This window comes from Rhodamnia argentea, chromosome 2 (genome assembly GCF_020921035.1).
Source record: "Rhodamnia argentea isolate NSW1041297 chromosome 2, ASM2092103v1, whole genome shotgun sequence".
Classification (NCBI taxonomy): Eukaryota; Viridiplantae; Streptophyta; class Magnoliopsida; order Myrtales; family Myrtaceae; genus Rhodamnia; species Rhodamnia argentea.
The window spans coordinates 5246766-5273155 of NC_063151.1; the positions used below are offsets into that span (position 1 = coordinate 5246766).

The window sequence follows — 26390 nt, forward strand, 5'->3', positions numbered from 1 at the left end:
CAAAAGGGCTCGAAGTACTTCATTTTCTCAAATAAGAGTTTGAAATTGATCTTATTTCAATTAAGGGCATGAAGTGCTCTTATTATTTCAAGTAATGGCCTGTAGTAGATATTGTTTCACCCTTTACGCAAATTTGCTTGGTGTGCCTCTTTTGACTCCTCAAAGTCGTGGATAGATGGAAACCCTATAGCTTCAGCTCTGTTAATGCTGAAGTTGTTGAAAGAACAGAGCACTTACCACTAGCAAGGCAAAGGGAAAAAGGCCAGCTTATTGGACGTTGGCACTTTTAGAAGCATTTTCATTGCAAGCAATCGGTAAGTTAGGGTGCGCATGATAACACTTCTGGAAGTGAACTTTTGATCTAGAAGTACTTCTAGTGTATAAATCCGTTAGTAATGTAATTTATAGAGTAGAAATCCGTTTTGTAACAACTTTTACTTCTGAAAGACATTTCTACTTCTAAAGTGAATTTTCACTTCTGAAGTTGTTTTTACCCCAATTTGAGAAGTTAAAAAAAGTAGCTTATCAACAAAAAGTACTTCTCGGACAAAGTACTTTTTGTCTCACCTTCTTGTCTCATCTTCTTTTCATTACGCCCTCACCCTCTTTTTGATCGGGCTTGCCCCCACCAACTTCCGTTGCCGCCCACTACCGTCCATTGACACCCACCGCCGTTGCCGACAACCACCGACCACTACCATCACCAACCACCGGCGGCCACCGCCCATTGTCGCATACGACCACCTCCAACCGCTAGGCATCGCTAGCCGTCCGCCGTGACCACTACCGCAACCCACCGTTGACCGTAATCGTTGCCGCCGCCGGTCGTGATCGCCGCCCGCCGCCGGTTGTGATCGCCGACCATTGCTCGCCGCCCCCCACCAATCGCCACCGGCCGTGATCGCCGACCACCACTGCCACCGCCGGCTGCCGTCGTAGAGTCGCCATCTCCGACCACCGGATTAAAAAATAAATAATATTTTTTAATAATAAAAATTATTTTTTAAATAAAATAAAAAATTTTAAAATGAAGTAGAAATTTTTCGACCGCCAACTATAATTCTTCATAGAAGATTTTCTGTTGATAATGTTTTAGAAGTACAAATTTTCAACCGTTACCAAACTGATTTATATGATCAAAAATCAACTTTTGCTTCTGAGTAGATATAAAAAAATCAACTTCTAACTTTTAACCAGAAGTTGATTTATGAAGTAGAAGTGTTATCATGCGCGCCCTTAGCTCCGGGGAAACTTCAACATGTTGCAATTTTTTAAGACATCCAGTTAGCTAAACTTTGACATGTTACGTGACAGAGAAACCAGAGTTCTATGTGCGTTGAAGGAGTTTGAATAATTGCCTAATGATCCTAATTTGGCTGAGTGCCTGAGGCAGTTAAAGCAGGTGATTTTTTTTTTTTTTTTGGTTATGCTCTAGGATCCAATCTATCCTCTCATTTGATCTAAATATGCTGGGGAAACTTTCTTTTTTCATTTCCAGGTAATTGATTACTTGGCTACCTCGATTTTTTCAACCTGTTACACTGGAAATTGAAGTACTTAGCCAGCTTAGACATTAGAACATTCTGCAGTATTATGGCAGTGAAATTGTAAGTCCCCTTTCCATGGCATCTATACATCCCACCTCAAAGGGCATTCATAATTTGACTCACCAAAACATATTCATGCATACTCAGGTTGAGGATCGGCTTAACAAATGTCTAGAATACGCAACGGTTGGATAAAACCATATGCAGGAGCATCTTGGGGCCCTAACCGAATTGGCCATCCGCAATTTGACCCGCCATTTTATGACTGGATTGGCCTACCTGCATGTCAACAACTCCATACAGGGGTAATTCTAAACAATTGATCAAGCATCATGGGATGACTTGCATATTGGATAAGGATGATAGACCCCTGGGAAAACTCTTTGGCCTGCAAAGGGATTTAAAGGGGACTAATTTATTTTTCGATGCATCTGGGATAGTCAAACTTCCTGACTTTGGGATTGCTAAACATGTGAGTTTCCACCTCTTCACTGCAAGACTAGTGAGAGCATGTAGAAATTCCTTGCTGATTTGTGGTGAATTTACTGGCGAAGTGAAACCAGGGTGGCTGCTAGATTAGGTTAGGCGCGGAAAGGAAAAAATGAGAAAGAAAACATTGCAAGCTTGTTATCCTTCGTCTTTGGTCTCTCAATGGATACTTTGTTTTTGGTTTGTGGCGTTCAATCAGTGCAAAAGTCTCTTATGGATGGATGAAATATTAGTGAATGGCTTCCTCACTTTTTTTCCCCTTTTTGCTGCTCCTTTGCCTTCCAAGAGAACAATCAAATTTAGTCAAAGTAAGAAGCGCCTCCTTCCTAACATGTGGTAATTAAAAGTGTACTGGTCCATATGACGGAATTCTGGAGAGTAGTCAATGTATTGTTGCCCTCTTTACAAGTTCTGAAGCATTTGCTGAAATCATTTTGTTGATTGCTTCATGGTCCATTTTCTCAGTGATGAGCTACCATAAGTCAAAAGTGGTTGATTTGTTTCTTTTTACCGATCTGATGTATCTATATCTGTGAAGATGTTGCAATTTACTCGGTGTTCCATGAACACACCATATAGTCTTAGGCTTTACTAATGTCCTACCGTTTCTTAGCTAATTGGACAAGTAGCTTACCGCTCTTTGAAGGGAAGTCTAAATTGGGTGGCGGAGTGCGGGAGTGATGGAGTAGCATGCACTGCAGCTTGTACAATCCTTAATGGCGAATGATAACGGCACAGGGATGATGTAATATTATCGAAATGCTAACTGGGAAACCTCCTTGGAGGGAGTACGAACAGGTAAGAACGCTGGGTTGCTTGTTTATTTGCTCTGTTAGTCCTTGGACCGAATCTGTGTCACTGCTTTCTGCTGGAAGTTTGGTACGGTGCGTATTACGGTTTGGCATGTGATCTGTGTCTGTAGTTTCTGTTCAAAGTTTTATCATTCAATGCGGGCTGCGGCTATGTTTAAGGTGATGTGAAGTGCTCCGCCAATACCTGACACAGTTGCCCGCCGAGGGAAAGGATTTCCTGCAGCGCCGCTTCCGAAGACAGCGCCGCCCCCGGTGACATCTGCGTATGCAATTTAATGGTGTTGCTTAACAGGAAAAGTTTAGTATGGACTCTATGGAGTGCATCCGACTCATGAACATTTCCTACCAAATAAATCTATTCATCAAAATCAAATGCCACTTATATGACGCCAAAAAAGGCATAATATTAGCAAACACAAGCAACAAATTGAACGTGGCTAACGAAAGCATTCGACTGCACAAGTTAAAAGTTGATTGCACCATTTGAAAATTTAAGTAATTGATTGTATATTAAAGACTAATTTTATGATTTCTAGCATTTATTTAAAAAAGAAAAAAGGAAAAGAAACCTTTGAAAATTGAGATAGAAGAGAGAAGTGGCTGGGCTTGTGTATGTTGAGATATGGCGTCAAAACTATTGTGTTCAGTTAATTCCTATTTTATAACGTCTCTTTTCGAGAACTTCTTTGCTTATCTTTGGAAAAATTGAAAATTATTTACTTCTAACTCCAACCTCACTTTGTATCATCTGCTACAAATTTGCATCCGGTGGGTTTGGTTCGGAGAAAACTCTATGGAAAAGGAAAATAATTTCATGAAAGTCATTTTTCAGGAATTGTTTTCCTCTATTTGACGATATGTGACAGAAAACGTTTATTGATTTTTGGTTCTCATTTGAAAAAGGATTTCAATGTCATGATTTTATCTTTAAAAAAAATCAAAAATTTAATTTTTTATTCTTTTTCTTTTTCTTTTTCTTTTATTATACCTTGCTGGTTGCTGGGACACGGCGAGCCCCGCTGGCTCGTGCCTGTGGATGGCCACTTATTGTTGCCAAGGCCCAGCGATTAGTCGAGGGGAAGAAACAAAAAGAAAAATAAAATAAAATGTAATTTAATATTAAGATTGAATTAAATATCAAAACAATTGAGAGGAACAATTTTGGAAAGTGTTTTTACCTTTTCATATTGGGGAATTCACTTTCCTAAATTGAAGCATGAATATTTTCGTTGATTGGAAATTGCTTTTTTCATTGATCAGAAATTGCTTTTGATTGACTTATCATTTTTAGCGAACCAATCAGATGAAAGTTCAGAAAACGAATTCCCAAAAAATACTTTTCTTTTTCTTTTATCCATTCCATACACTCAAATAAGATAAGATTCCCCGATCATTGAAAGGGCATTCCATTCCATCCACTCAAATCCTATGCAACCAAACATGATATACGGCCACGTTTGGTGTAAAGAATCAGACACTTAGGCTCCATTTATTTCATGAAATACAATTTTCAGAAAAATATTTTTCGGATTTTCTAATGTTTCGTTCACGAAAAATAATCGAGTCAAAGGAAAACTTTTCATCAATAGAAAAAACACCTTTAAAAGTGGAAAAACTTATCTTTCCTCCCTCCACTTCTTTGCCTTCATTTTCTTTTAAATTATTTTAGAAAAAAATTCTGAAAAATAACTTTTTCCTTTTATTTTTACTTATTTTTGGTTTTTTTTTTTCTTTTTTATTTCTTCCTCGGCCGCGCTAGCTGTGGCACGGCTCGAGATAGCCTACAGTTGGTTGTTAGCCTTCGCTGTGGTTGGTGATCGGTCGAAGAAGAAGGGAAAAGAAAAAAATTAAATTTTCTCGAATGTTTAAAAAAATAAAAAGAGAAAAGAAAAATGAATTTAAAAATAAAAAAATAAAAACGAAAATTTATTAAAAGGAGTACCTCGAAGGACAATCAAATTCGATTTTTCATACTAAATTATGAAAAATATTTTTCAGTTCATTTTCAAGTTTTAGCCCAATGTTTGAAAATATTATTATTTTTTGAAAAACGATTTCCTAAAAAATATTTTTCAGAAATACTTTTTTTTTTTTTTTCGAAAAGAACGGCAGCCTTAAGAGTTGTTGTGCAGACAAGTTATATCTTTGCATTACTACGAATATCCCAATTGCGCAGGAACTGCTGTTCGTGCTTTTGCTGAAAATAATTAGAGAGTCATGGTCCGAAAACTGATCTTTCTGGTCTTCAAATTCCGACAACTATACACTCCATTTGTCATTCTATGAGTTCTATTGGATTTTGCGGCGACCTCTTAACATTGGTTTTGCTCTCGATGGATGATTCCATTCTGCCGGATTCACGCTTTAAAAATACGAAGGAATACACATCCGAGCTCAACTCCGTTGTTGAGGTCACCGTCCATTTTATCTCCAACTCCGCTGTCCCAGAATTATTCCCTTCTGCCGGTTAAACTTAAGGTAAGATTTGTTCCTCTGTAGGATAGTCTTATGCCGTTTGTTTTATGTTGACCGCATTTTTTCGATACAGCACCTAGTACACTGTTCAATCCGGCAGAATTAGTATTTATTTAGCTGGACTTGTACCAAAGTTTGATGCACTTTTCTGCATAGTGATCTTCATCCGACGTTGCAGAAGGAATCAAAGTTCAGAAACTGACAAAAAAAACTTGGGAGCTATATAACTCTCTTGCTTTCCCCTCATCACACACGCACACACTTCCACCCGCAACAATGGGCATCTTGGTCGCTCTTCTTCTCTTTCTTCTACAAGTTCTCTTTCTGTTAGGCTGGAGAAGACGAGGATCGTCAAGAAAGCTGCCTCCGGGTTCATTGGGAATCCCCATCATAGGCCAAAGCATTGGCCTGCTCCGAGCCATGAGGACAAACACGGGAGAGAAATGGGTCCGAGAGATAGTGAGGAAGCATGGACCGATCTCGAAGCTCACTCTCTTGGGCAAACCGACGGTGTTCATTCATGGACAAGCAGCAAACAAGTTCATATTCTATGGAGACAGCAGCATGCTCGCCAACAACCAACCGTCATCCATCCGCGCGATTCTGGGAGACCGCAATCTGTTTGAACTCGGTGGCCAAGATCACAGACACGTGAGAGAATCTATCATGTCGTTCTTGAGACCAGAATCCCTGAAGCAGTACGTGGGGAAAATGGATGAAGAAGTCAGAAAGCACATCGAGTTGCACTGGCAGGGAAAGGAAAAAGTTGCGGTATGTCGACATTAAATTTTTTAGATGCACATGGTGTATGCGCTCAAATAGACTCAAATACTGACAGTGTGCATAATCTATTCAATAAAGGGAAGCAGAGTAAATGACACTAATGTTTTGATCTTCCTATAGGCGTTGCCCCTGATGAAAATCCTTACATTCGACATCATATGCTCTCTTCTCTTTGATATGGAGGAAGGAGCTGAAAGAGAGAAATTCTCGCAAAACTTTCACGAAATGATAGAGGGAATGTGGTCCATCCCAGTAAACCTGCCGTTCGCACGCTACAATCGGAGCCTCCGAGCAAGCTCCAGGATCCAAGATTTGTTGAAGGAACTTGTACATGAGAAGAAGGTGAAACTAGAGCAGCACGCTGCAGCTCCTCATCAAGACTTGATCACGTGCTTGTTAAGTAAGCGCAATGAAGGAAACGAACGGGTTTTGACTGACAATGAAATTCTGCACAATATCTTGCTTGTCATGGTTGCTGGACATGATACCTCATCCATACTTATAACTTTTGTGCTGCGCTTTCTATCTAAGAATCCTGCTGTTTATAAAGCAGTTCTTCAAGGTAAACATCCTCTATTCCTAGCGTCTTTTTAGATTTGTCGAATTTGCATATAGATCCCTACAGCACAAGAAGGAAGGAAAATTGAAACAAAACGAAGAAGAATTTGTTCAAACCTACTTCATTCTCAAGGATCATGAATAATCTCTAGGGAAAATTCCAATTAAGGGCCTCAAGTGCCCTGATTTTTTCAAATAAGGGCCCAGAATGGATTTTGTTGTAAATAAGGGCCTAAAGTCCTTTATTTGTTTCAAAGAAGGGCCTGGTTTTTGTCTTTTTCTCTTTTTTTGCAATTTTATCTTTCTTTTTCATTTTTTGCTTCCCCTTTTTCTTTTTCTTTTTCCCCTCCCCTAGCCACTGTCCACCATTGACGCCTGCTTCTGTCTCTCTCCCTCTCTCTACTCGTCCACACACTCTCTCTCCGGTCGATCTCCAAGCATTACCGGCATGTGAAGTCGAGCAAGAAATTGCAAGAATGCATTTGCATACTCTGCATTGGATTAGTTTTTCTGCTGGGTACACTTAAAATTCTCTCCATTTTTGTTCTTCGTTTCGCCGATTTCTTGATTTCTCCTTCTCGATCATCAAATGTTCAAGGACTCAGTCATTCTTAGGCTTGAGAGTCTCTCTTCTCTCCCACCGACCCCTCTCCTTCCCTCCGCTCCAGCAACCTCCCGACCTCCCCTCGCCCGCCGCCGCGCCGCCACCTTCTTCTCGCGCCTCCTTCGCCTTGAGTGCCCGCAACTCGAGTGGTTGTAGTACGCGACGCGAGCCCGTACTCGAACAGGTTCACCGACGTCACCGTGTCATTGATCACCGACCACGAGAAGGCGATCAGCAGCTAGTCCTTCACCACGCCCGCCACGTTCATCGTCGGTGCCGAGGTCTTCCCAACGAGTAGAAACACTTCGCCAAGGTTGAGCGCGAACACGCAGAGCGAGTTGGTCCCAAAGACCAAGAGGTCGGGCCGGAAGCTCAAGGACTTGACGAGCACCGGGTGCTCCATGAAGACCCATGACACGAGCGGGAAGACGAAGCAGCATAGCGCAACGTAGTATAGCGATGTGATGGGGTTCAGCTGGATCCCCTTGGAGGTGAGTAGGATCCGGATCGGGACCAACCTCGTGGCCTCGAAGGCGATGGCGCCGAGCTGGAGGGTCACGCTCCGGGCATCGAATTGGCCTCGCCGTAGGCGGCTACGCCGAGCGAGATTGACACCATGTTCAGCATAGTCCGGGACTTGAAGGTCTCTCTCTTAAGCAAGACGCCGATGGAGTGGACGGCGACGGGCATGAGGGCCTTGAGCATCCGGATGAAGGAGACGGTCCACCATCGACGCCTCGACCTCCCGGACGCGACCGAGGTAAAAAACAACGACAGCCACGGTCTCAAGTTTCTGTTTCCGCCAAATATTCTTACTCTCGGTGATGACGTGAACATGGTCGGCGTCGGGTCGTCGTACTTGCAAGATGCGGTTGGTCGTCGCGTCCTCCATCTTCTTCCCGTACACCGACGGGAAGAACGTCTTCGGGGGCGACGGCCGGCGTGTCTGCTTCTCTCTCTCTCTCTCTCTCTCTCTCTCTCTCTCCTTCTTTGATGGTTTTCTTTGAATCTCAAACAGGTGAAAACGAAGAGACAAAGACTTGCAAGAGATCGGATCGGAGAGAGAGAGTGTGGATGACTAGAGAGAGCGAGAGAGAGAAGCGGACATCAATGGTGAATCGTGGGTGGGGACGGGGAGGGGAGGGGAAAAAGAAAAAGAAAAAGGGGAAGGAAAAAATGAAAAGGAAAGTAAAAAAAGAAAGATAAAATTGCAAAAAAAAGAAGAAAAAGACAAAAACCAGGCCCTTCTTTGAAACAAATAAAGGACTTTGGGCCCTTATTTGCAACAAAATCCATTTTGGGCCCTTATTTGAAAAAATCAGGGCACTTGAGGCCCTTAATTGGAATTTTCCCTAATCTCTATCTTGCTGATGGATAATGGATGGCTTGATAAAATGTACGAGAAATTGTCGCGACCTAAAAATTAATTTAGGTTAATGGATTATTAGGTTAATTAGATGAATTAACTAACCTAATACGGACTCTCCCAAGCCCTACCAATTCGCAACTTAGTTTTGATTTTTAATTTAGGAGCCGCCACTAATCTTTTTTGGTAGGTAGATTAGATACCTAAATAAAGTACGGGAGAATACTTTATTTTTCGCTAACCTGAGGTTTAGGGTTCGGGGACTTGGTTATGTTAATTTTTAATTAACACCCTTTCGGTACCAAATTTCATGAAAATGCCTTTTCCCGATTGATGATTTGTGATTTTGATTTCCCTTTTTTTATTTTCGAATTTTCCCTTTTTTTTACTTTTTCGAATTTTTGAATTGAAGCAGATGAATTTGAACAAAATTAAACAACAATGCCCATAATATACCTTTAAATCCGATTTTCCGATAAATCTTCTCATTTCCGAAGATCCGGGCCGGAGCGAGATTTTATCCGCTACATCCTCGAAGATTCGAGCCGGTATGCGGATAAATATATAGAAATACAACGTCCCTTCTCGCCAAAGGGCAGAATACGAATTTCTATATTTAAATCACCATCCCATCCCATAAGATCATGGGCGTGGCGTGTGATTTAATTTTCCGACGGGACTAGGCACCGGGGAGCATACATTATAGGCAGTTTTGTTTAAAGATGTGCAAATATTTATTAAATTTTCGAAAATCCTTAGAGGATTCTAGAATTTTCAAGGAGATAAGCTCCTATCCACAAAGGATATCAACATCTTTTAGGAAAGTTATCTTAAGATTTTCAATGAATATCTTGATAATTATCCCAATTCAAAAAGATATGCTCGATATTTCTGAAAACCTTAAGTTTGATCGAAGATATACTTAAATTTTGAGAAAATGCAAATATCTTATCGGATATGATCAAGATCAAGATTTTTCAAAATAAAACTACCACAAGATATGCCAGGAATTCTAAAAAGATAAGCATGACATCTCAAGATTTATTCAGAAACTTCAAACATGCATGATTAAGCAACAGTCTTTCTTGTAGATATGCTCGAATAATTCAAATAAATCAAATTAGGAAAACAAGATAACCTTAACATTCAAGGGATAGAATTTTACCTTATCTTGCGATTGCGATTTCCTAATTCGAACTTTGTTCAAAGATTGAACACCCAAATCGAAAAGGAGGCCAATCGGATTGCCAAATTTGAATCTCGGACAAGACGTACAGATTGCGGCTCGAACGACGGGAGGAAGCTCACGGCTTCGGTAGTGCTCGGGATCTCAAACAATCAGCTTGGAGTTGAACGGCGATGGGCAGTGCTCGGCTCGGCAGTGGTGTTCACAATGGCATGCCAAACAATTCGACGACATTCGCCAAGTTTGTATCTCCAGAACCAAAATAACTGGACGTCGATCAAGCAATGATCTGGTGCAACATCAAAGACCCACGTACATGTTGACTTTGCTGACAATTTTGTCTTTTGTCTGGTGTAGGCATGCTTGAGTGGAATTCTCCATAAATCTGCACACGTCTCCCTAGCGTATTGTTCTAACTTTGCTTGACTTATATGAAGTCACAGAACCCATAATAGCATTGTCAGACCAACAAAAGAAAATAGATACAGGATGTAAACTTAATGAGGCCAAATTCTAGTTGCCTTCTTTGACCGTGGACTTCAAGGAAGGAAAGGCACCGCTTGGACTTGATTGAAGAATTGTCACCATGCTGATGTGGTGGCATGAACTTGCTAGATTTGCTACCGAACAAAAAATAGCAGATAACGATCGTGAAGTTTGGATGTCGTTGACGCTGACGTTGTTGGTGGTGTTCGGCACGACTAAATAGTGGCGAACGATGATGGCGAGGGACAGTACGAACAAGGACAGACTTATGGTCCGACTCGCCGGCTGTGGTGTCTTGTGGCTCTTGGAGGATGTTCAGCCGAGACTTGCTTGAAGAATTGTTTGGAACAGTTATTGAACCTGCAAGATGAGTAAACTCTCGGCCAAAGACAGGTTTATATTGAATCAAAGACTGAAAATACCATTGGAACTCGGCCACAGATCGATTCTGGTCTAGAGTGTAGCTGATGTGGATGAAGCAGCAACTTCTTGTTAAGGATCACAGATTGGCCATCTCGTCGTCACCGAGTCCGCAGCAACAACGACACATAATTTGAATTTCTTCGAGATAATCATCCGAATTTGAAGTGGACCCCGCTAATCCACGGATTGGCTCGAAGGATGGTCACGGTCAATATCCAGAGTCTCTGTTAGATGTGATGGATGATGACCTGCAAAATCAAATTCAGTTTTTTGGCCGTAAATGTAGACCAAACTTTCCTATCTTGCTCTTTGTGGACTGATCATGGGAGAATCTGCCATGCTTATTGGAACACGAAGATGCTGCCTCCACTGGACCATTGCAGGGTACTCACTAGTTTGGAATCTGTTGGGATTGTTGCTTGTTTGACAATAATCAAGGCTGAACCTATAGCAACATCAGGAAAGGTTAATCCAACGATTGTGGGATCAAACGTGATATATTAAAAAAGAGAAATTTTTCAGAGAAGTTGTCTTCGACATATGGAAACTTCCTGGACTTTTATTGCTTCCTCAGATAACTCAGTATGATTGACCCCTTATGTGTATATCCCTTCCTCTATGATCATGCGTAGATGAAGGGGAGGCACCCCACAAGTGATCCACAACCGCCGACATAGATTCATCATACTTGTTTGGGGAGACTCGTAGATGAAGTTGCGGCCGTCCAGGTTCGGCTGGTCGTCGGATGTACAGCCATCCTCGAGCTGGACCATCGGCTGCTAGAGGGCATCAAGCGTCGATGGAAAGGGACCGCGAAGGGTGGTGCTCCGTTATGTATCAGGCGCAAGATAGACTCCCGTTTCTCATCTGATCCTCTCTCGCATACACTCTCTCAATGAGCCTTGAAAGTCCTGAGTTGTCCCTTTCATTGACATTACAAATAAAGATCAAAAGAAAAACCTTTCTGAGAGGGTTTGCACAATTAATAATCAAAGTACAAGAAAACAAACGAAGAAAGGAAAACTTCTCCTCATGTGTGCCTTTCTTGGACGTTTCTGCATGGACTCTTCTTTTGTCTCCATGTGATTTTTTAATCCCAGCTCCCACTTCCTTTGTTCTTTCATGAATCTTCTCCTTTGGCCTTGTTTCCTTCTCTGAGCATCAGGGAATTCTTCACGAGTTGTCCTGTGAGAAAATTCCCCAGTGGCCGTGAATCCTCGATCTCCTCTGATCTCCCTTTTGTGCCATGTGGTGAGTTTTTTCATATGGCCTCAACGTGAAACTCTTTGAATGGTGATCTGTGTGGATGAACAAAAAGGAATCTCAAACTGTGAGTGGTAGTGGGATTTAACAAGCATGAAGGTATAATAACACAGAAAGAGAAATCTGAGACAAGAGCACTCCCTTTTGATCCTCAATCTCCACGACCTCCACTTTCTTTTCTTGAAGAATGTTTATGGTCTCCTCAATGTGGCCCTGGATACGCGAACCGGAAGAAGAAGATGACTCTTTTTCTCTCCACCCTTCTCACGTTGCTTTCAATATGAAGAATCCCCACAAGTGGCCTTGTATTGAAATTTTGTGGCCTCCTCCTCAATGCAAACCCTACGTGTGTATTTATAATGGTGAGCTAGGGTTTACGTGTCATTTTCATTATTTGCAAAATTGTCCCTCAACTTGTGCTAATCGCAATTTGATCCGGAGATAAAATATTCATCCATGAAGCCCTTTTTTTTCAATTAATGGATAGTTTTAATTAAAAGGATTTTCCCAAATTAAACAATAAATGGGCTGATTTAAGCTCAAAATTATTCCAATAACCTTGTTAATTTTCGGCACACACTCCTTCTTGACTGCCGAAAAATCCAAACTAAGCCTAGTCCAGTCCTCTGTCAAATTGAGCTCAATTGCATTGCCTCTAGCTTGAATGTAGTGACATGCATGATTGACAAAAAGTAAATATGCAGTGCATGAGAAATTAATTTTTGTGAGAACTATGATAATTCTCATTTTATACTTAAATGAATGATTTTCTAAAAATCAAAATTTAGGTGTCAACAGAAATCAATACATAAATTTGTCGGAGTTTCCAAAGCCAAACAAAGCTCAGAAGCATGTCCCTTCCCCCTTATTGCGACAAATAACAAAGCTTGTTTTGCTTCTGTAGAACAAGAAGAGATAGCAAAAGGCAAGACTTCAGGAGAAGCTTTAACTTGGGAGGACCTTGCCAGGATGAAGTACACATGGAGAGTGGCGATGGAAACACTAAGGATGGTTCCTTTGTTTTCGGTGGCTTCGGGGGTAGCCTTAAGGGATATTGTTGCGCGGAACAAGCGATCGAACAATAAATAGACAGAACAAGAAAATAAATCGAACACCGGATGTACGTAGTTCGGTCGTAGAGACCTACGTCCACGGGAAGAGTAGCAACGAATTCCACTATAGAACGAGCGATACACGGAGATTACAGAACCACACTCGAGTAACTCAAACACTCTCGGTGTTTCCCAAACCCCAATTACATCCAATAACTCACACAGTGTTTAGCCCCCAATTCCTAGCGATATTCTCGCAAAGGAATTAACACAAATCTAACCTCAAGATTTAATCGGCTTCGACACTTGAATTCTTGATGCAATTCCACGAACAAAACCCACGAATGAAACCCTTGCAGAGCACTCTATGAATGGCTCTCTTTAGGACTCTTTTTCTAGAGCCTTTTTTCTCTTCCTCCTCATCTTACGAAGGCTTCTGCTAGGGATAGATAAAAGAAAGAAAACCCTCTTTCTTTTACTCCATGGGCTCCACAATAAAATATATTATTTAAGCCCCTCTCTTTTTGTCAAACTCTTGATCTACCATTACTCTCTGATGAAGGCTCATGCACCTTTCATTTACTCTCTTTTGACTTGTGGTGCCAACAACAATTTTAAAACTCGAGACATATATTTTAACAATCTCCACCTTGGCTCGACGTTTGAGCCATGTCACAATCGCTTCTCTATAATCCGAACATCATCTGCTACTCTCCCAACAGCCCCAATGGGCTCAACCGCCACAGATATCATCCAAGTCCAAGCCGCGCTTGAACTTCGCCGTAATCGTGGACCTCATCAGAATACCAACTGAACATGCACCTTTAATCGCTCTACAAGGACATTCTGACACAAGCTCCTTAATCGCAGATAAAGCAAAACCACCGTTGCATCCATATCTGTCGGGAGATCGAACACGTACCTTATCAATATCAGCATTCAAAGCAACCGTTGGCTCTACGGGCTCCACCTCGCTACAAGCACCATCTGTGTCGATTATCACGCTAGTACTCGCTACCTCGGGAGTTTCTGGTTGCAACTCCACCTCAAGCCGAACACCGTTTAGATCTGTATTTATACTGCCACAAACACTCCTACCCCGAAGTACCGGAGACTCGTCAAAGGTAACTTTTCTGTTGCAAACAGGTGAATTTATATTCGAGCACCACAACCGATAGCCCCGCTCACCTCGTGCATAGCCATGGAATATGCACCTTGCCCTCACATCGAGCTTACCATCACTTACTCGATAATAACACGGGCAATTAAACATTCTAAAATTAGAATAATCAGCAACGTTACCTGACCACACTTCTTCGGGAGTCCGAAATCCGATCGCGATCGATGGAGATCTGTTCACCAGGTAGCTCACCATACTAAGCGCATCCGCTAGAACTCTTCTAGCCATACCAGCACTAGAGATCATTTTTCGGGCCATCTCTAGTAATGTTCTGCTCATCAATTCTGCAAACCGTTGTGGTTTACCGGCACTAGTGCGGTGTTTCACTATGCCATTTATCATGCAGAATTTATTTACCAGCTTTGAGCAAAACTCCATGCTACTGTCGGTTCGCACATGCTTGATCGACTTAGTAGTCTCCACCTCGATCAAAGCTCTCGACCGCGTGTTCCCGACAACAACATCAAACTTGTGCTTCGACACACTCACCCGGGTCTTCCTCGAGCGGTCGTTAGACCCTCGAACGGATGTCGACGTCTCCGGAGCGAAACCCGTCAATGTTTCACCTTGAAGTTCATACAGGCCATCGTGCTTGATTCCTTTCATTATTACCAGGGCACCTCGAACAATCTTCATAACTCCACCTTGTGAAGAATACCCGCATCCAATTGAATCTAGGGTACCCAAGGAAATTAAGTTCTTTTTCAATTCGGGAACGTATCTTACTTCAGTCAATGTCCTCACAATACCATCATGCATCCCGATTTTAATATCACCAACACCCACAACATCGCATTCGGCGTTGTTCCCCAACCGCACTTTACTACTATCTGTGCACCGATAAGTAGCAAACCAGTTTCTATTTGGTGTAGCATGAAAAGAACAACCAGAATCCATAATCCATCCGTCAAATGACGAATTCTCGATGATGAGACAAGACACTATCGACACCATCAGAATTTTCTCGCTACACTGCAACATCATCTGTAGATTCAACTCTAATTCCCTTACCCGTTTCGTTTTTCAGCTTTAAGCAATTCCTTCTAAGATGCCCTCTCTTGCCACAATTCCAACAGACAGCACCACCGGTCCTAGAATCATTGCGTCTATTCGAGTTCATACTACTTCTACTACCACGAATATCAGTCCTTCCTCTATTTTCACCTACTAAAGCGGTAGATACATATTCGCCCGATTCTCTTCTACGGATGTCCTCACTTAGAATCAAATCTCGAATACCATCAAACGTCAAACTTGTTGACCCGGAGGAATTACTAACAGCGAAGAATGTAGTATTCCAGCTATCGTGCAATGAGGATAATAGAATCAAAGCACATACCTCATCTTCAAAGTCAATATCAACTGAACTCAATTGACTAACGATCACATTGAATTCATTGATATGATTAGTAACAGACGCACCTTCGCTCATCTTCAAATTAAACAGACGTCGCATCAAATAGACCTTGTTGATCGCAGAGGGCTTCTCGTACATATCCGACGGGGCTTTCACCAAACCCGCAGTGGTCTTCTCTTTAACGATATTAAACGCGACGTTACGAGCCAACGTCGGCCGAATAACACCCAACGCTCGTCTATCCAGCAATTCCCAATCGGCTTCCTTCATCGTCTCCGGTTTCTCCCCGGATAGGGGCAAGTGCAGCTTCATCCGATATAGATAATCCTCAATCTGCATCTTCCGTAAACCAAAGTCCTTCCCCTCAAATCTGTCGATTTTCACTTTTACTTCTTCCGTCGCCATCGATTCACTTCAACTCGACAAGCCTGGCTCTGATACCAATTGTTGCGCGGAACAAGCGATCGAACAATAAATAGACAGAACAAGAAAATAAATCGAACACCGGATGTACGTGGTTCGGTCGTAGAGATCTACGTCCACGGGAAGAGTAGCAACGAATTCCACTATAGAACGAGCGATACACGGAGATTACAGAACCACACTCGAGTAACTCAAACACTCTCGGTGTTTCTCAAACCCCAATTACATCCAATAACTCACACAGTGTTTAGCCCCCAATTCCTAGCGATATTCTCGCAAAGGAATTAACACAAATCTAACCTCAAGATTTAATCGGCTTCGACACTTGAATTCTTGATGCAATTCCACGAACAAAACCCACGAATGAAACCCTTGCAGAGCACTCTATGAATGGCTCTCTTTAGGACTCTTTTTCTAGAGCCTTTTTTCTCTTCCTCCTCATCTTACGAAGGCTTCTGCTAGGGATAGATAAAAGAAAGAAAACCCTCTTTCTTTTACTCCATGGGCTCCACAATAAAATATATTATTTAAGCCCCTCTCTTTTTGTCAAACTCTTGATCTACCATTACTCTCTGATGAAGGCTCATGCACCTTTCATTTACTCTCTTTTGACTTGTGGTGCCAACAACAATTTTAAAACTCGAGACATATATTTTAACAATTGACTACTGTGGGTACCTCATTCCTAAAGGATGGCAAGTAAGGATGCAAATAACTTTTCCTAATTTCTTCAAATGCTTGCTTACACTTTCTGCCATTTATTCTCTCTATCTGTGAAGCCGGTCGGTTGACATACATTTGGTATTTGATGTGCGATTTGTAAGTCTTCTGGGCATCGGACATGACACACATGGATGAGAGCATATTCCCCGAGCCATCGAAGTTTGATCCTGCCAGATTTGAAAACCAGAAGTCAGTGCCGCCCTACAGCTTTATTCCTTTCGGAGGAGGGCCTCGGATATGCCCAGGAAACGAATTCGCGAGGATCGAAACCCTGGTTGCAATCCATCATCTGGTCACTCAGTACTCTTGGGAGTTATGTTCTGATGATCATTACATTAGGGACCCCACGCTAGTGCCTAGTCAAGGACTACTGCTCCGGATTGAGCCAAAGAAACAGAAATGAAGTGCAGTTCTTTCCTCGACTATCCAGGACTTTCGCCGTGCCGCCATCACAGGACTTAGCTACATCAAACATCCCCGTGGTGACAATAAAGTCAAAACACCATTAACCCAAGAAAGAAGCCAGTGGTTTGAGAAGCTCACCTGAATAACAAAACCAAGAGCATTTTGCCAATGGTGTGTGTTTTCAATTTGCATGATGCTATATGCATGTCGTCAGTACAAATTTGACAGTTCTATATCAATTAAAATAATTGAACGGAAAAGGGAGAACGTGGCCTCTCTCCTAAATTCTTCTTTTGCTTTTTCAACTTCTTTGGGTTGGTTTGAATCTGATTCTAGTTTCTCTTTTCTTTTCTTCTTTCTTGCTTTTTACCTAACACAGCATAATATTCCAACAAAAAAAAAATAAAGGAACAGAGCATCGACTTATGAAAAGGAATTCAATTTCAGGATGATTCATCCTAAAGTGAAATTGAGAGCACACTTTATGCAATTTCACTGTTATCTCATGGAATTATTATCTCATGGAATTATGAGATTTTATGAGATCACTATCAAATAATATAAAAACTTAAATTATTAGATGAAAACATGATTTTTTATTAAAATATTCTAACATCCCCCTTACGCATAGGCTAGACTTTGGCCTAAACTAAAGCGTAAAAGTATGTAATTAACAAGGCAAATAGGAGCTTTTAAAGATTTGAATTTGTGACCTTGCTCTAATACCGTATGAGATTTTGTCGGCGGCGCCACCAACTATTTTAAAAGCAAGGACTTAAAGAAATTGCGAGAATTACCAAAAAATTTCTAAACATATCGTAATTGTGCCAATTCGGTCATAATTCTTTTTTGTCAATTCAATCTTAAGCGTTTTGCAATTGTGCCAATTAAGTCCATCCGGCCAATTTTTGGCCGTTTGGCGACATAATATCTTAATATTATTTTATTTTATTTTTCTTTTTTTCTTTTGTTTTTCTTTCTCCCTCTTCTTCCTCCTATAGCCAATTGCCACTACCAGCCAGACCGACTGTAGGAGTAAGAAGAGGAAAGAAAAAAAAAAGGAAGAAAGAAAAAGAAAATAAAAATATAAAAACTCAAAAAATTCAAAAAAATTATGAAAATAATAATCGATTAGAGTGGACAAATGATGATTCTTCTCTAGTTTGCTCGAAGTTGTCTCCTCTTTTTGTAGCTCAGAGTAAGTAATGCCTAGAGAGCCTGATCCATTTGAGAGGCGTGTGGAGGTTGTGGCAAACAAGTGGGAAGTGTAAGTTTTGCGGCAAGGATTTTGGTGGAAGTGCTACGAGGATCAGGGCACACCTCGCGGGGGTTCCAGGCCACGGTATTCAACTATGCGAGAGAGTTGATGATCATGTGAGATCACAAGCTTCAAAGGCAATGAAAGGTAAAAGTGTGGCAGGTGCATCTATAGAGGTAACGGGACGAAGAAGTGATGGTACGGGCCAAGTTGCAGTCCTTGGTAACTTGAATCACAACGTGCCACAGCCGCCTTCTTGCCATTGGCCAAATGGAAGCGTTGCTGTTGCGGCTTCAGTAGACTGTCAGCGTCAAGTCATTGTGTCTCGCTGGATGTGCCTGTGGGCTACCCAGAAACGCCGGGGCAACCCCATGGGTCAATTCAACGCTTGAAAGATGAACATGGAAATGAGACCACTTCATCTCTCCAGCGACCTTCAACCGATCCGCCGGCTTCGATGTTTCTCGATCCAAGTCAACTACCAGAGGTTTTTCGATCAGTTCATTGATCTCGAGATGAGGTATGAACAACAGAATATCAGAGGGCCATCACCATCGCAAAATCACCGATCCCTTAATAGAAGTATGACAAATGGGTCCTCAGCATCCCAATCAAACACATTCCCGCTTAGATGAACGATGGAGAGGTGAAAGTGCTTTGTGTCCGCAAACATATTCAGTAGAGTCAAACGTTTCCGTCATCATCACAAACTGATCAAGGTTGATCCAAGATTCAGGACATTGGACAGGCCGGCCATATTTGCTCCACCCTCCACTCCAGAACTTGCAAATCCACATGTGTTGCAGTCACAGCACATATGTCGACCGATTCTCGCAGGGGAAATGAACTGGTTTCTGTTCCATATTCTTCATTACCGCTCGGAAGTGGCTCGTCGGAATGCGGGACCGTAGTTTGATCATACTGGGATGATGATTCCCCTGCTGGTGCGCTTTTCGGCATCACTAATTTATAAGCCAAAACTTCATGCGTTAGACTCTGATCAAAACATTCTTACTCCCCAAAGCAAAGCAACGTGGGGTTTACAAAGAGACCAATTACATGACTGCATTAACCGGATTCATATAGCTTGCTTCAGGAACATTTTGAAGACTGGCAACTAATAATCCCTGAATTTTAGTCTAGTATGCAATATTATCCATGAACATTTAATTTATTCAGTATAATTTCTTAACTTTAGCTGAAATGTTCAATGTGATAATTGAACTTTTAAACACTTTCATACAGTATATGAACTACATATAACATTTACTAATTGTTCACGTACCACATTAAACAAATTAAAAGTTTAGGGACAACATTACACATTTCAGGAATCGCATTACACAAATGAAAAGTTCATGTACAACATTACACGTTGAATAAAAGTTTAGAGATCATTTGTATTGTTATCCCTTATTATATAGCCGAATTTGCACATATACAATTAGAGGTAATTAGCGTGGAGGTGGCCCTGTGAAAGGCAAATGAGCGACTTAGGCCACATCCTTAGATGAGAAAACCAGGGATCTCCAACTTTGATCTCGCTCAATCCAAAGATTAATATGTAGATTCTATGCTATGCTGAGCTTTGCGAAATGATAAAATGATTGTTGACACCTAATTTTGGCGATCTCGTATTATATCTATTAAACAAGAATACCTCTAATTTATTAAATATGTATCCTTTATTTTTCTTTTTCTTCTAGGCCCAGCCTTCCTTTTCTTCCCATGTGGGCTTGGGCGAACACAGCCCATCTTCTCTCCCTTTTTCTCTACAGCCCATTTTTTTAAATTTCTTCAGCCCACCCTCTCCCTCACTACCACCATACACTCACCTGCCCACACTCACGTCACCTTCAGTTTGACCACACATTTCACGTGATCAATCATCAGTACACGTCTCTATCAAGCGGGTTTCACTCCTGTCCATGTAAGGAAGCTTGGCGAAGGAGGCAAAAGTAACAATATAAGCGGGAGAGATGGGGATCCGGATCCCCTACCATAAAGGTAAGGGTGACATTGATGGAGGAATTGGATTCCCTAACATTGCTAGGGGTGACATGATCGATCCGAGCCGTCCAAATAAAAAATGGATGGCCCGGATTAATCCACATCACTTTTTCAAAATTTTAAAATTTTTCGCTAAAAAATTTCCCCCCCTTTTAAAAGATGATGTGGATGAATCTAGACCGTCCATTTTGAAATGGACGACCCGGATCCATCAATGGGATCCGGATCCCCTACCATAAAGGTAGGGGTGACATTGATGGATCTAGGCCGTCCATTTCAAAATGGATAGGCTTGGAGGAGCCGTAGCGGTTCGGATCGGTGGCGACAATGGCGTGGCCATAGGTGACGCAAGCAAAACTCAACTTCATGGCGGCATGCCGACGGCGTAGTGGTGCGACAACGGCGTTGCAGATCGACGATCGGAGCCCGAAGTTGATGCTTCAAATAAGGACGATCAGACCCGGCGATTTACGTAGAGCCGAACTTGGCGGCGGAGTGGCGAATGGATCCCGATGAAGTAGCGGTGAAGCGAACGGGACCAGGCGTGGCTCGCGAGCGGATCCCGATGGCCGCGGTTGATGGATGACGAGTGCGACTCGGCGAAGGTCGGGCGTGACCAACCGTGCTTGCGGCCGGTTGTGACGGAAACCAGCGAAAAGACGCCACTGGTGTTGGCTCGGTGAAGGCTATGTTCGGGCAGGTAGTGATGGTGACGAAGGCGAAGCGACGCGATGATGACCTTTGTCGTTTGCCAACAGCGACGTGCTTCTTCTCGGTGAACCAAGAGCTTGCCGCACGTAAGGCAATGTAGGCGTTTCTTTCGGGTGAAATGGAGCCATGGCGGTGATGGCCGAGTTTGTTCGTAGCTGGGGCCACCGGGCCGGTGGTCTGCATCGGGGTCATTGAGCCGGTAGTCGGCGTTTGGATCTGTCCCGGTAGAATCTGTGCTTGCCGCTTCTGGCGATATCGGGCGGAGGACGTAGGTCGGGAGTGCGAGGGATGAAGAAGATGATGAACAGGAAAAGTAGTCGAGCCGAGCGTTCTTTTAGCTTTTGGGCTTGGTCTCTCGGGCCACATAGAGGTTTGGAATGTAGGGAGGTTGGGATGACTTCTAGAGAGTGTGGGTCCGGGCTATATAAGGATAGTTGGGCAGGTGAAACTTGGGCCCATGTTGGTCTATTTTGTTGTGTTAGTCCAGACCGGGCTTTTTGGTCGAGCCCGGTCCGGGTGGTGACCCAGGCCGTAGAGGCCTGGGTTAGGTCCGGCCCTGGTCGGGTTCTGAGGCCCGACCAGGCCGGGTTCGTTTTTCATAATAATAAACTAAAAAAAAATTAGAAAATCATCGAACATGCCAAAAAAATAAGAAATAGGTAGGAAATGCCTCCATTTGCCTTGTGTCTAATTAGGCTTTTATATGTCCGATTGTTGTCTGTTTTCCATGTTTAATTTGCATGACATTGTCTTAGCATGTGAATGTCTGAATAATTTATTTCGTAATGTATATCTCAGTAGATAAATTAGCATAGTAATTATAGTTTAATTTGAGATGCCTGTTTTATTCTTTAATTGGCTGAACTTTGCTAATCATCTACTTTGAGTGGGTGCATGTTCCAAAATGCTTGATGCATCAGATTGATATTCTAATGTGGCGATCGACGGTGATGCCCTTGGAGTTGGTAGCCCATTGGGGCTTGGTGAATGAAGACCGACGTCTAATTCGGTTTGATTTCATATGTATCCAATCCGCGTATCAAAGTTATTTGTTTAAATATTGTCATTATAGATTTGATTTGCATGTGTTCATTCCAGTCTTTATTTGGCATATTTACTTGATTACAACACTGTCTTTTGAAAAATTGCATGTTCATCGTTTTTCCTATATGCTAGATTAAGGATAAATAGGTAATTGCACGAAATGACAGAAAAACATTATGCATGGTCATTTAGTACTTGGTTAGATACACGATAAGCTTAAAATGATATGTAGAATGTGTGGTCACCTTAGGGAATATCGATTGGTTAGGTACCGAAAGGGCGTTAATTATCTAGATAGCGTAAACAAGTTCCCCGAACCTAGAAGCTCGGTTGCGTAGGAATCGAGATAACACTCCTGTGTCTCGATTGGTTTCTAGCCGACCCCAATAGGCTAGTGGCGACTCTTAATAGCATTTTAATTTGCTAATCAATAAAAAGAAATCCAATGTCACACGAGGTAAGATTTGGAAGAGTCCATGCCATTGATCGATGGCAATACCTCTAAATTCGCCGGACCCTCGGGGAAGGCCGAAGGTGGGTCGCAACAATGGGCTATTACAATTCTCAAGCTCACTCATAATTTGAAATTGTACACGGGAAATATTTGATTTGTTTCGGTCGAGGTTCGAATCAAAGTTGGTCTAGTCCCATTGTACGTCAACCCGCCTGGCTAGATTATTCAAGTCCAAATTTTAATTTTAACTCTCTCTCTCTCTCTCTCTCTCTCTCTCTCTCTCTCTCTCTCTCTCTCTCTCGTGTCAAAAGCCGAGACACGCACGTTGCGTGACCGAGGAGGTGAGAGACTGGGGCGGTTGGTCGTTGTAGGTCGGCTAGATCAAGCCGTGGATGTTATAGGCCTTGGACGGGGTCGGTGATTGTCACGGGAATTCAATTGTTGGTAGGGACTTGAATTATGGGAATTTACCTCTTCTTCTTTTTTCCACCTCGCATTCGCCCAGCCGTGCATTTCTCGAAGGTACGGGGAATGCCTGCATTTTCTCGCTCGAATTTTACCTTTTTTCCCTTCTCCCGTCCATTGATCTCGACTTTGTTTGTTTCTTTGCGGAACGGAGAAAACCCATAAGTGTTGAAGGCGGGAGGATGATCTAGTATAATCATATGTTCTGAGTCCGTGAGGATTTTGAGCTTGTGAAGAGTTTTGACCTTTTTAGCTTTCTCGATTGCTGGGTATCGATTCGAAGGTGGCATTTTGATGGATCGAGATGATTTTTACATGATCTATTCTCCTCCTTCCTGTTTTTTTTATCCCTTTGTTTGGTGGTTAGATATGCTGTTTTTTTTTTTTTTGTGGTTTCATCCTACGTTTCATATTGTGAACCATTTACACAATTCTTGGCGTCCCATTGATTAGTTATTTTCTGTATACCGTGTCGACGGTAAATTAGCGTGTTTTGTGGATGCTAAAACGGGGAAACACCTCTGGATTCTTCAACGATACCGGTAGGCCTCTTACGTCGTCTCTAGCTCCACCTCGCCAGCGGCAAGTTTCGCCGTTTAAGTGCTTTTTTGGGAGTTAGTTAATCTTACTGTCGGAGAAATAGCATCTCAGGTGTTTTTCATTCGATTTCCCATGACCCTAACTTCCCGTTCTCTCCTTCAACTCGATTTTTCAACCGCGATCCCTCTTCCTCCCCATCGTCGTCGCTCTTCGGTTCGGACCATCGGAGGTGAATGTTTTGGGGATGGCCCTCCCTCATATTCCTGTACACCCATTGTGGGCAAGCCGTCAGTATTCGGCGACTTCGACTCTCTCCGCCGTGACCGTCGGTGTCTCGGCTCTTGCCCAAGATCCGCTCAACTTGGAAATCACCTCCGAGGCAACTTCTATTTTCCCGTGATTGGTCAATCTCCTTTCGGGCTTGAGATAGGAGTAAGATGAAAATTTGTGGAACCTCTCTCCACATCTCTCTCGATCCGTAAATTTTCTCTCCTTGTTCCTCTCACTTGTCGGTGCTTGATTTCATTGGCGAAATGGTGAGAGTCTTTCTACTCCTTCTGCATCCGGTCACTTCCTTCTCTGTCTCGATTTTCTCTTTCCTCCTATTTCTTATTCCTTTTTCAAATGAGTTACGTGGTTGTTGGATATTGGTTTCTCTTATTTTCACGCGATGTCCTTGTAGATTTGGTTTATAGCCGATCCGATACAAATCCAGACCAAACCCAACCCAACCCTCCCTCCATTCTTAGCAATTATCTCTTCAAATATGGTATTTTCACGGAAATCTTATCACAAGGAGGTGATGGTTGCCATTGGCTGCACTAGTACAGTTGAACAAAAAATACTGTTTAAATCACATGTTCTTTGCTAAATCTTTTGCTATTTACGTCCGAAGTAGCTAAGATATTCATTTCAATCTTGGATTTAATGAGACTTGCATCATGTTTTTCGTGGGCCTACTATTCGTTGTATATTATGCAAGTGATTATGGCCAACGCATATGGAGCAAAATTTGAACTGTGGCCTATAGAACATAGAAAATGGAAATAGTGAGATTAAATCAAAATCTAATACAAATACTCTATATTTGCAAACTAAAGTTGAGTCGGCATCTTTTTTTGGATTATTTTTAATCTACTTGTATGAAATTCAAAGGTGTCAAATATTATATCCATGCATGTAGGTCATAAGAACCATCCCATTTGGAGGCACGTGAAGTTTGTGGAGGGGACCAACAAATGGAAGTGCAATCGGTTAACCTTCCCGATGAAGCGTCTTTGGATGCTGAACATGGAAGTGACGCTACCGCAACACATCCTTGGCATCATCCGGCTTTAGCTCTCGGCGGAGCGTCTTTGGGTGATTTACGCGAAGCTGCACATGGAAATGAAATTGCCTTGCCACCCCAGTAGTCTTCATTGGATTAGCTGGATTCAATTTTCCATTGCAGCTCTTTGATTAATAAGTGGACCTTGATATAGGGAAAATACAACCACATCCAGGTGTATTGTCATCTTTACAAATTGATCCGTTCCTTAACAACAGTGCATCAAACGTGTTGCATGAGTCCATTAGACCAAATGGGTCCGGTAAAGTTACTACATCAAGCATCCTCCAGCGTTCTCATCTTCTGATGATTTTATTAGAAGTAAAACCAAATTATTATGATTTGCTACCCCAAGTTCTAAAGGATGGAGCAAATATGAGTGGCCCATCATCATCACAAGGCTTGTCTTGATTTACGTAAGTAGATACTGTCGTTTCGAATGAATCACAGGCATTCCTAGATTATCTAATTTTGCATTCAACAATGATTTTAGCAGAAGCAGCATCATATCTTCTTGATTCGACATATCATCGACAACTTCTAGAAGCTGGAGCAAGAATGGGTGGCCCATCATCATCACAAGGTATGTCTTGATTTATCTACATAGATACTATCGTTTCGAATGAATCATATGCATTCCCGGATGATCATACTCAAGGGAGCATTGTTGCTTTCATTACGGAAGTGATACTTCTTTCTATTATTAACTCTCTCTAGAATAACTCAAATTTATCTCTTTTCGTATTGCATCTTTTCCCAGTTATAGTGATATGATTGCATGTTCTATATGTCCAATACCATTATCTTGTTACTATACGTTTTCCTTCATCAAAATATTTAACTTATACGCATGTTGATTTACGTTGTAGATATTTTTGTGATCAAGTTTTTGATGTTATTTTACCTGTATCCATGAATTGATTGGAAGTCTCATCGTTGATTAATCTTACATTTGAATATTTTATTGCAACCAGCTTTAGTACCTCTCAAAGTGTTCCACAAGCTCAAAAGGAACTAACTAGTTTAGTAGAAACAACATCAGCCACAAGTTCTAAAGGGTGGATCAAGTATGGATGGCCCATCATCGGGTATGTCTTGATTTATCTAAGTAGATATTATAGTTCCAAATGAATCATAGGCATTATCGGATTATCAGAGTCGGGTGAGCATTGCTACTTTCATTATAGAAGTGATACTTCTTTGTATTAATAACTCTCTCTAGAATAACTCAAATTCATCTCTTTCCGTGTTGCATTTTTTCCTCATTACATTTGAATCATTGAATATTATATACGTGCGATGCTATTATCTTTTTACTGCACGTTTTCTTTCCTCAAAATATTTAACTTATACACATGTTGATTTTCGCTATAGATATTTTTTGTGATCAAGTTCTTAATGTTGTTTTACCTGTACCCATGACTTGATTGAAAGTTCCATTGTTAATTG

General features: G+C 41.8%; 2 protein-coding genes, 1 long non-coding RNA gene and 1 pseudogene across 21 annotated transcripts in view; 3 read left to right on the forward strand and 1 right to left on the reverse strand.

Moving 5' to 3' along the window:
- The window catches only part of LOC115750019 (mitogen-activated protein kinase kinase kinase 5-like), a 31541-nt gene extending 28462 nt beyond the window's left edge, over positions 1–3079 (forward strand). For 10 of the 19 annotated variants that reach the window (XR_007197464.1, XR_007197473.1, XR_007197474.1 and 7 more), the window contains one exon: positions 3008–3079. The gene's annotated coding sequence lies outside the window, so the exon portion shown is untranslated. Of the gene's footprint in view, positions 1–1314; positions 2301–2649; positions 2690–3007 lie in introns of those variants that run through there. The other 9 variants (XR_007197462.1, XR_007197461.1, XR_007197471.1 and 6 more) reach the window with 7 other exon arrangements.
- The window catches only part of LOC115750013 (putative disease resistance protein At4g10780), a 22189-nt gene extending 16468 nt beyond the window's left edge, over positions 1–5721 (forward strand). Inside the window, exon 5 of the transcript XR_004016425.2 lies at positions 5640–5721. The gene's annotated coding sequence lies outside the window, so the exon portion shown is untranslated. The remainder of the gene's footprint in view (positions 1–5639) is intronic.
- On the forward strand, positions 5600–17363 carry LOC115750015 (annotated as a pseudogene).
- The window catches only part of LOC125313824, a 16568-nt gene continuing 2577 nt past the window's right edge, over positions 12400–26390 (reverse strand). The window contains exons 2-3 of the long non-coding RNA XR_007197487.1: positions 20197–20199; positions 12400–12411 (exon numbers count right to left, since the gene is read on the reverse strand). This is a non-coding gene — a long non-coding RNA (uncharacterized LOC125313824). The remainder of the gene's footprint in view (positions 12412–20196; positions 20200–26390) is intronic.